Source organism: Urocampus carinirostris, chromosome 7, assembly GCF_059441175.1.
Source record: "Urocampus carinirostris isolate Australia breed hairy pipefish chromosome 7, RoL_Ucar_1.0, whole genome shotgun sequence".
Lineage (NCBI taxonomy): Eukaryota > Metazoa > Chordata > Actinopteri > Syngnathiformes > Syngnathidae > Urocampus > Urocampus carinirostris.
Window position 1 is genome coordinate 26,278,548 of NC_142355.1, and position 12,182 is coordinate 26,290,729.

Below are 12,182 nucleotides of genomic sequence, written 5' to 3' on the forward strand. Positions count from 1 at the left end.
TAAATATTTAACAAAAATACACAAACTGTCATATAAACGTGCATTTTTTAAAATACTTATAGGTCGAGAGATTAGCATTTATTCATCCATCCATTGTCTGCACCGCTTTACCTCACTATAGTTACAGGGAAATTACCATTTATTTTACATAAAATGAGCCTTACGTTGGCCGGACCATTGCCCACGGGGTCCGGCCGGGCACAGCCCAAAGGGACGATGTGGGACCCTCTTCCCATGGGCCTGTAGGGGGGACAAAGGGGTCGGGTGCGCAGAGAGCTGGGTAGCGGCCAAGGGAGGGGTCCTTGGCGCTACAATCCCCGACTACAGAAACTGGCTTTTGGGACATGGAATGTTACCTCATTGGCCGGGAAGGAGCCTGAATTGGTGTGTGAGGTTGAGAAATTCCGACTAGATATAGTCGGACTCACCTCCACGCACGGCTTGGGCTTCTGTACCAGTCCTCTCCGGAGGGGTTGGACTCTCTTCCACTCTGGAGTTGCCCGTGGTGAGAGGCGCAGAGCCGGTGTGGGCATATTTGTTGCTCCACGGCTCAGCGCCTGTATGTTGGGGTTCACCCCAGTAGATGAGAGGGTAGCCTCCCTCCGCCTTCGGGTGGGGGGACGGGTCCTGACTGTTGTTTGTGCTTATGCACCAAATAGCAGTTCAGAGTATCCACCCTTCTTGGAGTCCTTAGAGGGTGTGCTTGAGAGCGCGCCCCCAGGGGACTCCCTCGTACTGCTGGGAGACTTCAACGCTCACGTGGGCAATGACAGTGACACCTGGAGGGGCGTGATTGGGAAGAACGGCCCCCCTGACCTGACCCCAAGTGGTGTTTCGTTATTGGACTTCTGTGCCCGTCATGGTTTGTCCATAACGATCACCATGTTCAGACATAAGGGTGTCCATAAGGGTGTGCACTTGGCACAAGGATACCCTAGGCCGTAGTTCAATGATCGACTTTGTCGTTGTTTCGTCGGACCTACGGCCGCACGTTCTGGACACTCGGGTGAAGAGAGGGGCGGAGCTGTCAACTGGGCAGAGTACTTCGAAGACCTCCTTAATCCCACTGACACGTCTTCCTCTGGGGAAGCAGAGTCGGAGGACTCTGGGTTGGGCTCTTGCATCTCTGGGGTTGAAGTCACCGAGGTAATCAAAAAGCTCCTCATCACTGCCATTGATGGCTATCGACGCTAAAATTCAATTTTAATTTGGTGGCAGTAAAAGAGTTGAATTACAGCAGAGGTCACCAAGCTTTTTGTAGCTGAGAGCTACCTTTTTGTTACTGATTAGCACAAAGGGCCACCAGTCTGATATGATGTTTTGAACAACAACTTATTGTGTTGCGACTATGACAGGTCAACATCTTATTTACCGTATATGTTTATTTATGCGAGTGAACTCTCGCAGCAACGTGGTTCACTTTTGATGGTCTTGCTATTTTACTGATTTGCGTTCTGAAGTCGGATTGTCTTAACAGTTCATCTGGGTTTTATCTTATGGTAGTGATAATGAACCCGTGTAGGGAAGGCAGACGTTCTCAAAAAGAGGACGGTATTTAACAAAAATCAAGAACAAAGTACCAAACAAACAAGTGGGCACAAAAGCAACTAAAAAAATCTTTCAACCAAGAAACAAGACATGTTTTTTAGCAAAGTTCAAACTAAACGACTGGAACTGTAAATGGAAACCACAAAGAATAATGTAAAAAAGTAACAAAGTAACAAAATAACAGAGTGACAAAGGGACAAACAAACTGAGTGTGGAAAATAAAAAGGACACAGAGGATGACAGAAAAACTCAAAATAATCTAACAGAGTGTACTAATCAAAAATGTCATTTTAAAGGGTTCAGGATGATTGGGCACAGGTGTGTGACAATTGGACACACTTGTGCCCAGTTCAAAATGCCCTCAAAAATGTGCCCTCTGGTGGTGGGAGGTATGCCAAACCCTAACACACATTACACATCACAGTCGTTAATTGTAAATATTTGTTAATGAATTGCTTAAGCCTCTAAAGGGATCTTTTTTTGTTTTAGTTTATTTAGTTGTATCGTAATTCTTAACAAAATAAAGGTTCCTCTTTCACGTATCTTGGGTTCATTTTGGATAGTAAAAAAAAAGTTATCTATATAACCAGTTTGTAATTGTAAATGTCATGATTAAGAAAGGCCCCGTCAACCATAAATACATCTGCTTATAAGGGCAGCTCTGAGTAATTAACATATATGAATTGAAAGATGAATTATAAAAACATTTAGGAAGAATTGATAATGTATTTAAAGACACTAAACAGGTCAATGATTACTCAGGCCAGTTGAAAATCAAATATCCTAGAAGATCCCATTGAGCCATTACTAGTGAGCTATCGTCAGAACCGGTCCACGGGCTACTTAGGTGATCTTAGGGAGCTACCTAGTGCCCACAGGGACCACATTATTGCCCCCCTGTAATACAGCAGAGATTACCTAAATTTTCTGAAACTTGCCTGACATGATTAAACTAGTAAAAATACATTCTGTTTACAGTTTTGGGTCGCGTTGTTGCATCTGTGTCGAGCCTTTGGAAGTAAATAATGAGGGCAAGGGTGTTCAGTACAGTTCCTAAACTGGAAGCACTGGAGCATGCGCTTAATTAGAAAACACACCAAAAAGAAAGACTGCAGCCAAGCACTTTCTCCAGGAATGTTAATCATTAGCAAGATCCTGACTGTTAACCGTTACAGACCCATCGCGCCTTTTGAAGCAGGGTATGAAAACGCTTCCACCTGTGTCCCGAGGATGTCTCGGCTCCCTATAAAGAGTCGCCTGGATAAAATTGAGAAAAGGAGGACGTTAACCTTCAGAGGAAAGTCCCAGATGTGTAAAGTTTGACTTTTTAGCAGCCACTCTCCAATTTTTACACGCAGGTACAAACTATTTCCTGCTCATTGTCAACATCTTGACAGTCAATACAATAAAGCACGCACTTTCCGACCGGAGCTGGCCAAGTTTGTCCAGGGGGACAGGGGGGTTTTGGGGAGGGACCACACAGGACAGAAGTAGTCCCTTTGCTCATGGGCGGCTTTTGTCAGCACGAGTGTGCAGTGTCAGAATCGTCAGACAGCCGCAGGCTTTTTTGTTGAGTTATAGTGTCCTCAAATAAAGGGGGCTTCCTCCCGTTAACAGCCCCCGGGTGCTCTGCCGCCCCGCTTGCCATTGTCTCACGATGAGGTCCTGCTTTTACAACTAGGCGAGAGGGTGTCAAATTGAGGGTGAAATACGAGCGCCGGTCGGTCACGACTGGCACAGGCCAAGTTGAGTTTGATATTATAACATCATCAGAAATGAGTCAACATTGAAAGCCATTGGCTAGTTTGGAAATATGGCGAATGATGTATTAGAGCCATGGCGACCATTTGCGGTCCATCCTTTTTAGCGGCCTTCAGCCTATCGTCCCTGTCTCCAAGATTTGTTCATGTTTGTTTATTGTCTAAATCTACCTTCGATAGTTTATGAAATAATTATATAAAGCAGGAATGTCAAACTCAGTTAAGCTCTGCGGCCGGATCCACCTCAGCGAGGCTTTGAAGTCCGCACTATATTTTAGGATGGAAAAACTGCGTTGCAAATGTCCATTTCCTGGTGCTGTTTTCCTGGTGCTAGCGCATTCATTTTGCAATATTTACTCCTTATAGCAGCCTGAGTGTGCATTTCGTTTGCTTTTTTTTGTTTTTTAAATCGTAACTTTTGATACAAATTACTTAGAGACTCCCCTTTTTTTTACATACTTAGAAATTTATGGCAGGCCGGATTAAATCATCATGCATGGCGGGTTTGGCCCGCGGGCCTTATGTCTCATTAGGCTGATTCGAAGGGTATGATAAGTTAATTGTTTAGTAGACATTCCAAATAAGACAATTTTAACTTGAAAGGTGAACAGGAGAGGACCGTACAAAAACGCTCAAGATACAAAAACTCCAACCTGTTCTAAAGGTCCTTCCCTAATCCCTTTCTTTTCATTATATCATTTAGGTTTCAAAAAGAAGATCCATCCTAAAAGGTGTGGCTATCAAAGAGCAGCAACATGGCTGTCCAATAGTGACAATGATGAACATAATAGTGAAATTAACCAAAAACAGTGAGCCAAAATAACGAGCAACAATGCAAAATAATGTTAAAAAAACAAACAACCCAGCATCCCAAGCAATCTACTTTGCAGGTGTCCAATAGTAAAAACAAAACCATGTTCTTCATTTTAAACAAGCATAATAGAATATGAACCAAACCAACATCAATAATGTTTTACTTACCTATTAAAGTAATTGCTCTTCTTCAATATTAAATGTTCAGTGAAAAACAGCCACCTCTTTTGCTACGTCAATGATTTACAACGTGGATTGTATTTTGAATTTTTATTTGCCAAACAGAGTCTCCGCTTCTTCTCTACCTGTGCATCAAAACTGCTTGCCAAATTTACTAGGATTTTCAAGTTTCTCTAAAAGAAATAATGTTGACAAATCTTTCCGCACCAACAAAAGTATTTAATTGTGCTGTATAATAATTAAAAATTGAAAGAGGTCTCTACAACATGTATTTTTACAGGTAATTTGTAAAATGTACCCACTGCATTAATGAGGTTTTTCCTGTATCGTTATTTTCAAGTAAATAAATAAATTGTCATGATGACTAATTACATTCACCTGTGCCCGCTTGTTTGGCGCCAGCCGCTGCTGGCTTCCTGATTGGTTCCCCGTCCGACATAAGATCCGTCCTTTCACTCGCCTGTGGTCAGTCCATCAGCGAACAAGGCAAGCATTTTTGACTCTGACTCCCGTCGGTCCTGTTTATTCACCTGTTTTCCACCGGTCCGTTCCTGATTTTCCTGTTTGTCTCCGGCTACGACCCATTTTTGACTCCGACCACATTTTGATCTCCCGTCCCGGCTAACGACTCGTTTTTTGACCCCGACCACGTTTTGATTTCCCGTCCCAGCTAACGACTCGTTTTTCAGTCTACTACACTAGATCTCCCGCTCCGGAAGGTCCACTTCCGCATTCGGAACACATTCCGATACTGTGAGCGGCTTGCTTCCCGCGTCCAGCGAGCACCAGATTGCGGGCGCTGCCTTTCCTCTATATCTCAATGAACTTGTGATTAACGTTACGCATCTGGGTCCTACTTCCGTTCTGGTCGTGACATAAATAAGTGAACAAACAAATAAATAAATAAACGAATAACTAAATAAATGAACAAACAAACAAATCGATAAATAAATAAAACTCATCTTACTTAATAACAAAAAACTTTTCGCATACATTTTTTTCACCTGACAGTGACGATATATTCAAAAATATATATATTTGGGAAAATAAATGTTAATTTCCTCTTAAAATCTTTGAAAATGATATAAAGTATTGCATACAAGTAAGTTCTTCCACTTTCTGCACCTTTTTTCACTTTTTAATTATTATGATATTTAATGAATAATACAGTGTTGAAAATGTTTCATAATTGATTGGAAAACTTGGCTTTTGGTTGCTAGTCATCACAGGGGTGGAGCTAGTCTTTTGGAGCACAGGGGCGTTTGACCACCTCAATTTTTTGTTGTAAATATCTTTAAACACAAACTTAAATATGTTATGCAGCAATTTTTTCGATTTACTTTGAAAACGATCAACTGTGTTTCACCTCCGGCAGCACGATAACTTTCAAATTGTCACTCTACGGCGTTAGCGTCCATGAGCACTTCCGCTAACAATGCATTCATTGCGCGTGATGTCCCTTATCCACTCCCAGGCAAAGTGGGATACGATTGCAATCAAACAATAGATGCTTAAAAGTCAGAGGAGATCCTAAGAAGTCACAATCAGTTGAAAATGTCAACAATCTCACAAAAACATCGAATGTTGTGAGAATTCACTCAACCAAGGCTCGAACAGGTAGCCTCCCAGATTTGGGCCGGGCGCCCAACCTTAAGGCCACAGAGCTGGTTTATGTCCACCGCTCTGCTTGAGAGACAGAGCACACCACACAATATGGCGCACCCCACAATGTAAAGTATTTTGGAGACTTTTATGTGCGCCTTATATTCCTAAAAATACGGTACTTGAGAGTCAACAACAACACGCACCCCTTTGACTTCTGTTGTTTCCAGAGAAGATTAATCAACACTAAGCACCATGCTGAAGGCTAGTTTTCCTTGTTTGTAATCTAACCTTTTCCTTTTAAGTAATTTTCCAGAAATTTAACAGCACCAATCCCACCAGGTCCCCATGACATTATTTTTCTTCAGTTCTTATAAATACATGAAAAAAGCACGATGGAAGAGTCAGCTGTCTGCGGCCAAACAGTAAAAGTTGGGGTTACGCCAGGGTTAGGGGCTAGCGAGCCTCCAGTCTGACCTGAGTTTGCCGGCCGCAAACCAGCTAAGTCAATATCAAGACGCTGGCTGCCCCACCAGTTGACCTTTTCCTGCCTCTTTCCAGGCGTAAAAAGGATTGTTGTTACAGTAGAGTGATAGGCTTTTATTGGCCTTTATAGCCAAGGCTTTTGTCGAGCCTGTGTCCTGCTAATACCCGTCGGCCACTCGTTTAAACCTGGAGAATGCCGACTTTTTATAATGTGGCTCGCACACAAGCGAGAGGCATTCTTTACCGTTCTCTTCAATGACGGCGATTTAAAGACTGACCTTCCCTTTGCCCCTCCGCCGGCCCGGATTTACGACGTGTCTTGGGACTTTAATTTGACTCGTTTGAATGGATTACATTAGGCTTGAACTCTTGCTGTCGTCCCCCATCCATGGGATTCCTCCGACTGGACTCTGGTGAAGGACGTGTTCGGACCGGAGAAGAATGCAGTTTTATCGTAGGGTGACCCCCTGGATGATGACCGCCTTCCTTCTGGTCCTGGTCTCGCCACTAGCTTTTTTTACTGAGAAGGTGCGGAACCAGGTGTGAGGCGCCGTTCAGGTCGTTGTGGCTGTGACCGGGGAATGGGCCGTAAAGCCCCGAGGCGATAGATTTATTGGTCATCTGGTGCTCTCAAAAGGTCACGGGTCAGGGATGCATGACTTTATATTATTCAACGATCTGGAGTGAACCTTGAACTGTGTTCGTACCTCTTACAAACGCATGGTATCTCAGCATAACATTTGGATCATGAGGTGAGGAAGTTATGGGCCATATATCGGTCATGAGATGATTTGATTTGTTGTATACAAAACACACGGTGCTTAACCTCCTTGTAGACTAAAAAAATAGCTATTTATCAAGCTGTCTAACTAGCTGTCTTTTTAGTCATCTATGCAGCTTAATATCAAGTGAGCTCTCCAGTACTTTTGGCTATCTAACTATGCCTATTTATCAAGATAGCTTTGCAGATGACTTTCTATCCTCCTGCCGGTCCATTTGCTCGCTATTTAGCTTTCTACCTATCCATCTCTCTAGCTTCCCAGCTAGCCATCGCTCCAGCTTGCTGCCAAGTACTATAAAGTTTAAATCCATTTACAATTTAAAGATACACCCACATTGAACCTAATAGTTTGAAAGAAGCCCAGTTGATACGTTTATTCGGTTTATAATATTAGACACCTTTATGGAGTTTTGATTGAATGTCTGTTTGTTATTTGACTATTATACCTCACGGTTGTATATTACTTTGAATATTATGCACTTTTTTCATCACTGTCACTATGGGGCGATATTATTGCTGTTCTTTGATTCCTACATGTTTTAGGGTAGATCTGTTTTTGTAACCTAGGAGCTATAGTGAAAAAAATTGCTCAAATCTGGAATTTGGCATTGCTATGGGTCTTTTGTACGATCCTTTTCTGTTCTCATTGCAAGTTCAAAATTGATTGTTGTGTCCTCTCCGTATTTTGAGTGTCTACTAACCTATAAACTTATAATAGGCATAGTTTAACTTCAGAATTTTTGGGAATATGTTAAATCATGGCAGCACGGCGGCGCAGTGGTTAGCGCGTGTGCGGCAAAGTTCTGAGGTTGTGGGAACCTCCTCCTGTTCAAATCCAGCTTACGGCCTTACTGTGCGGAGTTTGTATGTTCTCCCCGTGCTTGCGTGGGTTTCCTTCGGGCACTCCGGTTTCCTCCTACATTCCAAAAACATGCATTTTAGGTGAATTGGCCGGTCCGAATTGTCCCTAGGTGTGAATGAGCGAGTGAGTTGTCTGTCCCTGTGTGCCCTGCGACTGGCTGGCAACCAGTTCAGGGTGTCCCCTGTCCAATGCCCGATGATTGCTGGGATGGGCTCTAGCAACCTTGCGACCCTACTGAGGATAAGCGGTGCAGCTGATGGGATGAGATGTTAAATCATCAAATTTGGCCACGTATCACAGACCATAAAAATGCCACGGCAATTGAAGAAAGAAAGATGACATAAGAAGCGCTTATATACAACCCTAACGTTGTTGACAACTTCTTTTAGCTGTATAGCCTGCTTACTTTTTTAGCAATCCGTGCAACTCAATATTCAGGGAACCAACTAGCTACTATTCTTTTTAGCTATCGAACTATTTGTTTATCTAGCAAGATATCTTTCCAGGGGTAGCTATCTAGATGTCCAACTAGACATCTTGCAAGCAGGCTAGCTGTCTATACAGCTTTGCGCCAAGCACTAGAAAGGTTAAAGGTTACCATTTTTATATGCATTCACAAGGTACATATAATATTGAAGAGGCCCAGGATACTGTAGTCTACAGTGTCTTTAGGAGTATGTCAAGTCAGTTCAGTTTTAGATCACAGCAATTTCAAGTGTATGGTTTCTGCATATTTCCTCTGAGGACTTCATAATTCCAACTTCAGTTGCAGCTACTATGAAACAAAAGTTAAGCATGTGGTTCAAGGCAGCCCCACCTCTCGAGGACGTGCTAATGGAGCAGAGGACTAGGTGTTTGGGACGAGCACAAAGGCCTAAAGGTTCGGTGTGAAAGGCCAGGCTTTCCTCTCTGGCCTTGGCTGCTACAATGGCCTTGTAGCCTTAATTTAACCAACTAAAGAACATTTAGCAATGACCCAGGAAAGCCATAAAATTGCTTAGAGAATACACACTTTATAAGTGAATAGATTGAAGAAATACTTATTCAACTGAACTAAAGAAATCTCTCTTACTAGTTTGCACTGCCAATGGTGGCTAAAGACATCAAATATAGACGTTGAATTCAGTTCAGAGGCTCTACGTCATTTCTCCATTTTCCATTAAATTGGGCTGGCGTTGAGTTAACCAGGCTGTCAGAGAAATAGACTCACCAATCACAAAGACTTTACATTGCATTCTGTTTACAAGCGCTGAAGTGAAATTCTGTCAAGCAAAGGCAAAAACCTTTTGGTTCTAATTACAGTATAACTCCCCGGCACCTACAGACAATCGAGAAAGCACAACACAAAAATTTGCAACTGTCCAAAGATTGACTTGAAGCAGTCACTTTTGTTTTCTGAGGCAACAGGAAGAGCCTCATGTTGTGACATTCCTTCAGAGGTGAAGGAGAGGCAGAGGTCAGTTGCAAACTCCCTGGGGAGTTTCACTGGATGGGCAGGTATGTACAGTCACTTAAAGGTACACTTCAATGCCTTTGGACGTAATAAAACCAGCACAGGTATTATGGCTCCGCCAGCACCTCGTTTGATGTAGATGGTATCATAAAAAATCGAACGGTACTAGTGAAGCAGCAGTTTTTCTTTATAGAAGGGTTTTCCTTATCTGATATTGATGCTAAATATCGGTTCCAAAGAGTGTTGGATTTTATCATATTTCATCTAAAATCTCTGATACAAGCTTGGATATTTGAGTTCATATAAAAGCAATTGATTCCTGTTCTTTTATCCACTATTGTTTGGATGTACCATGAAGATACTGTGAGATCGAAAAGACTTTGTTCCTTCAGAATTAGCTTTTTTGGGGAATCTGACAAATCGTGCATATTCAAACTGCTTAATTCAGATTTGAAAACTCACTAAGAACAACATGTATTGACAAAGCTGATGCTACTTTGGATAATACAGGCATTTCTTCGACATAACTCCGGGCTGCATTAACAGAAGTAAGTGAACATATTATATCGCGATAGCCCTAGTTTTTCTACCAAATATAAAAAAAGTACTACAGAATATAGCAGGGGTCACAAAGATTGTGCCCGCAAGCACTGGTTAGCCCGCCAAGAGCACACGAGTAGGTCAAGGACCGGTTCTTAAAACAGCTCACCAGTGAAGGGTCATCAATTTTCCCAGAAATTTGATTTCTATCTGGCATGAGAAATCAACGCTGTTAACAGTGTCTTGAAATACATGGTCAATTCTCCCCAAAATATTTTTTTAAATAGTTTTTTAATTTAAAACTCACTCAGTAGCCTTATACATGGCAAGTGGTTTAGTCAATTAGTGGTGTACTGAGCCCATTTCAATGATTAAAAACCCGCATATTTATAACATTAGAAATAACATAAAAACACAGCAATAATTGTTATTTTAGAAGTGCACATCAAACTGGATGCCCTTTGAGCTAATCAGTAACAAAATGTTACCTCTCAGCTTCAAAAAGGTTGGTGACCCCTGGAATACCGGTTTTGCTCCATGTGTAAATCACGCACTGAGTATTGAAGTTTTCTGGGATTTTATCCGCTTACCTGTTTTTTGTATTTTGTATATTAGTTTGTATTTTGAAAAGTCATGTTTTCCATAGAAAACCTAATTAAAAAAAGACTTTGGTCAGAGATGTTAATTTTCTGCTGATGTTCATAAATTAACCCTAAAGGGATAGTTTCCACAACCAGATATTTCAAAGTTACTTTTGCTCACTCGAGAAGCAATGATCCTAATAATGATACCTGATACTGTATTGGTTTACAGCTCTACCTTTAATCTTTGAGTGTTAAGTGATAAACCACGTAAGTCTGAGGGTGGTCAGTGAGGTAAAACAAGCTCCCATGTCAGCAACGTGTTACCAAAGATTCATGGTTCCAACCATCAACTGGCGGGTTTTTCATTTGGGACCCTGGCGTTTGAAGTGCGAGGGGTGGGTCAAGCCGAGCCCTTGCCATGCTGTGACTGGCTGCTAAGGTGAAGGGGCTGGGCCGAGGTGAAGCGGGGGTTGGATTTGGAGAAGTAGGAGAGAAGTGAGTACGGACCATTTGCTTGCTTCCCTGCGTACATTCACTCGTCTCATTTAAGTGCTCTGACATGTTGCCGGTACTGTGCCAACCGTTCTGGTGGCAACAGCTGACTAGAAGTCTGGATTAAAAGTGTTGATGATCATGTGCAGTACTGAGGATTTGAAGAAGAAACTAGGACAGACTTTTCCTGCTTGCCTCAGGAGAGTTAGCCTGAACTGAGGTAAGAATGGAAGAGGCATGGGAGAGGAATTGTCTAAGGACATCTTTTGTGTAAAGTTTAAGTTTCTTAGAGTATCCCATTTGAGGTTATTTCAAAAGTCCTAATTACAATTTTGTGGTTGCCAAAAGTGAGTCCTTACTTAGTGATGGCATCTTGTGTGTCCCCAGTCATGCAGGTGGTCCCTCAAGTGGGGATGACACTCCCATCCATTTGGTCTTGGAAAAACACTCCTCAGACCACGAACTAGGTTAGACCAAACAGTCCGTCTGGTCCTCTTGCCAGTCCCTTTGGAATTGTTATTCAGGATGTTCAGAACTACACACTGGAACTGTTTTGAAGAGTTTGTAATGCTTTTCCAAGAACCAAAACTTGTTGACAGGCTGACATGATCTGTTTATTCCGCTTAAACTTAGCATGTTCCTAGATTGAAAATTAGATTTGACAAGCTGAAACTGAACAGAAAATCAAGTTTTCTAAAGCTGACGAGAGCCAAAGATAACATGCCAGGCTGGTCTAAACTGACTGAGAGCACTGTGTTGCTTTGCTTGTACCTCTCTCAGTCTGTTTTGCCAGGAATAGACAGTGATTCAGACCAGGAGCTGCTTATTTATCCTGCGCAGCCACGTGAAGCTTGTTAGTCCAATGCGCTGATTTCTGGACATTGCAAGACTAGGATTTAGAGCTTTGATAAATACTAGCTGAATAAAAACACATAACACATGGCTAATTATCTGTTAGTGTTTTTAAGAGTTTTTGGGCCTCAGTGCATTGGTTCTTAGATGAGTGCACTAGTACCCCCTGGGGCTACTTGTCAACACCTCAAGTGGTCCTTGAGATTGTAAAATAGATTTTTAAAAAGTA

The 12,182-nt window shown here is 42.2% G+C and overlaps 1 protein-coding gene across 2 annotated transcripts in view; it reads left to right on the forward strand.

Moving 5' to 3' along the window:
- Nucleotides 1-12,182, forward strand: part of prickle1a (prickle homolog 1a) — a 52,860-nt gene that overhangs the window by 19,981 nt on the left and 20,697 nt on the right. Inside the window, exon 1 of one of the 2 annotated variants that reach the window (XM_088340377.1) lies at nt 11,156-11,321. The exons of the other annotated variant lie outside the window; for it this stretch is intronic. The gene's annotated coding sequence lies outside the window, so the exon portion shown is untranslated. Of the gene's footprint in view, nt 1-11,155; nt 11,322-12,182 lie in introns of those variants that run through there. 2 annotated transcript variants of the gene reach the window in all.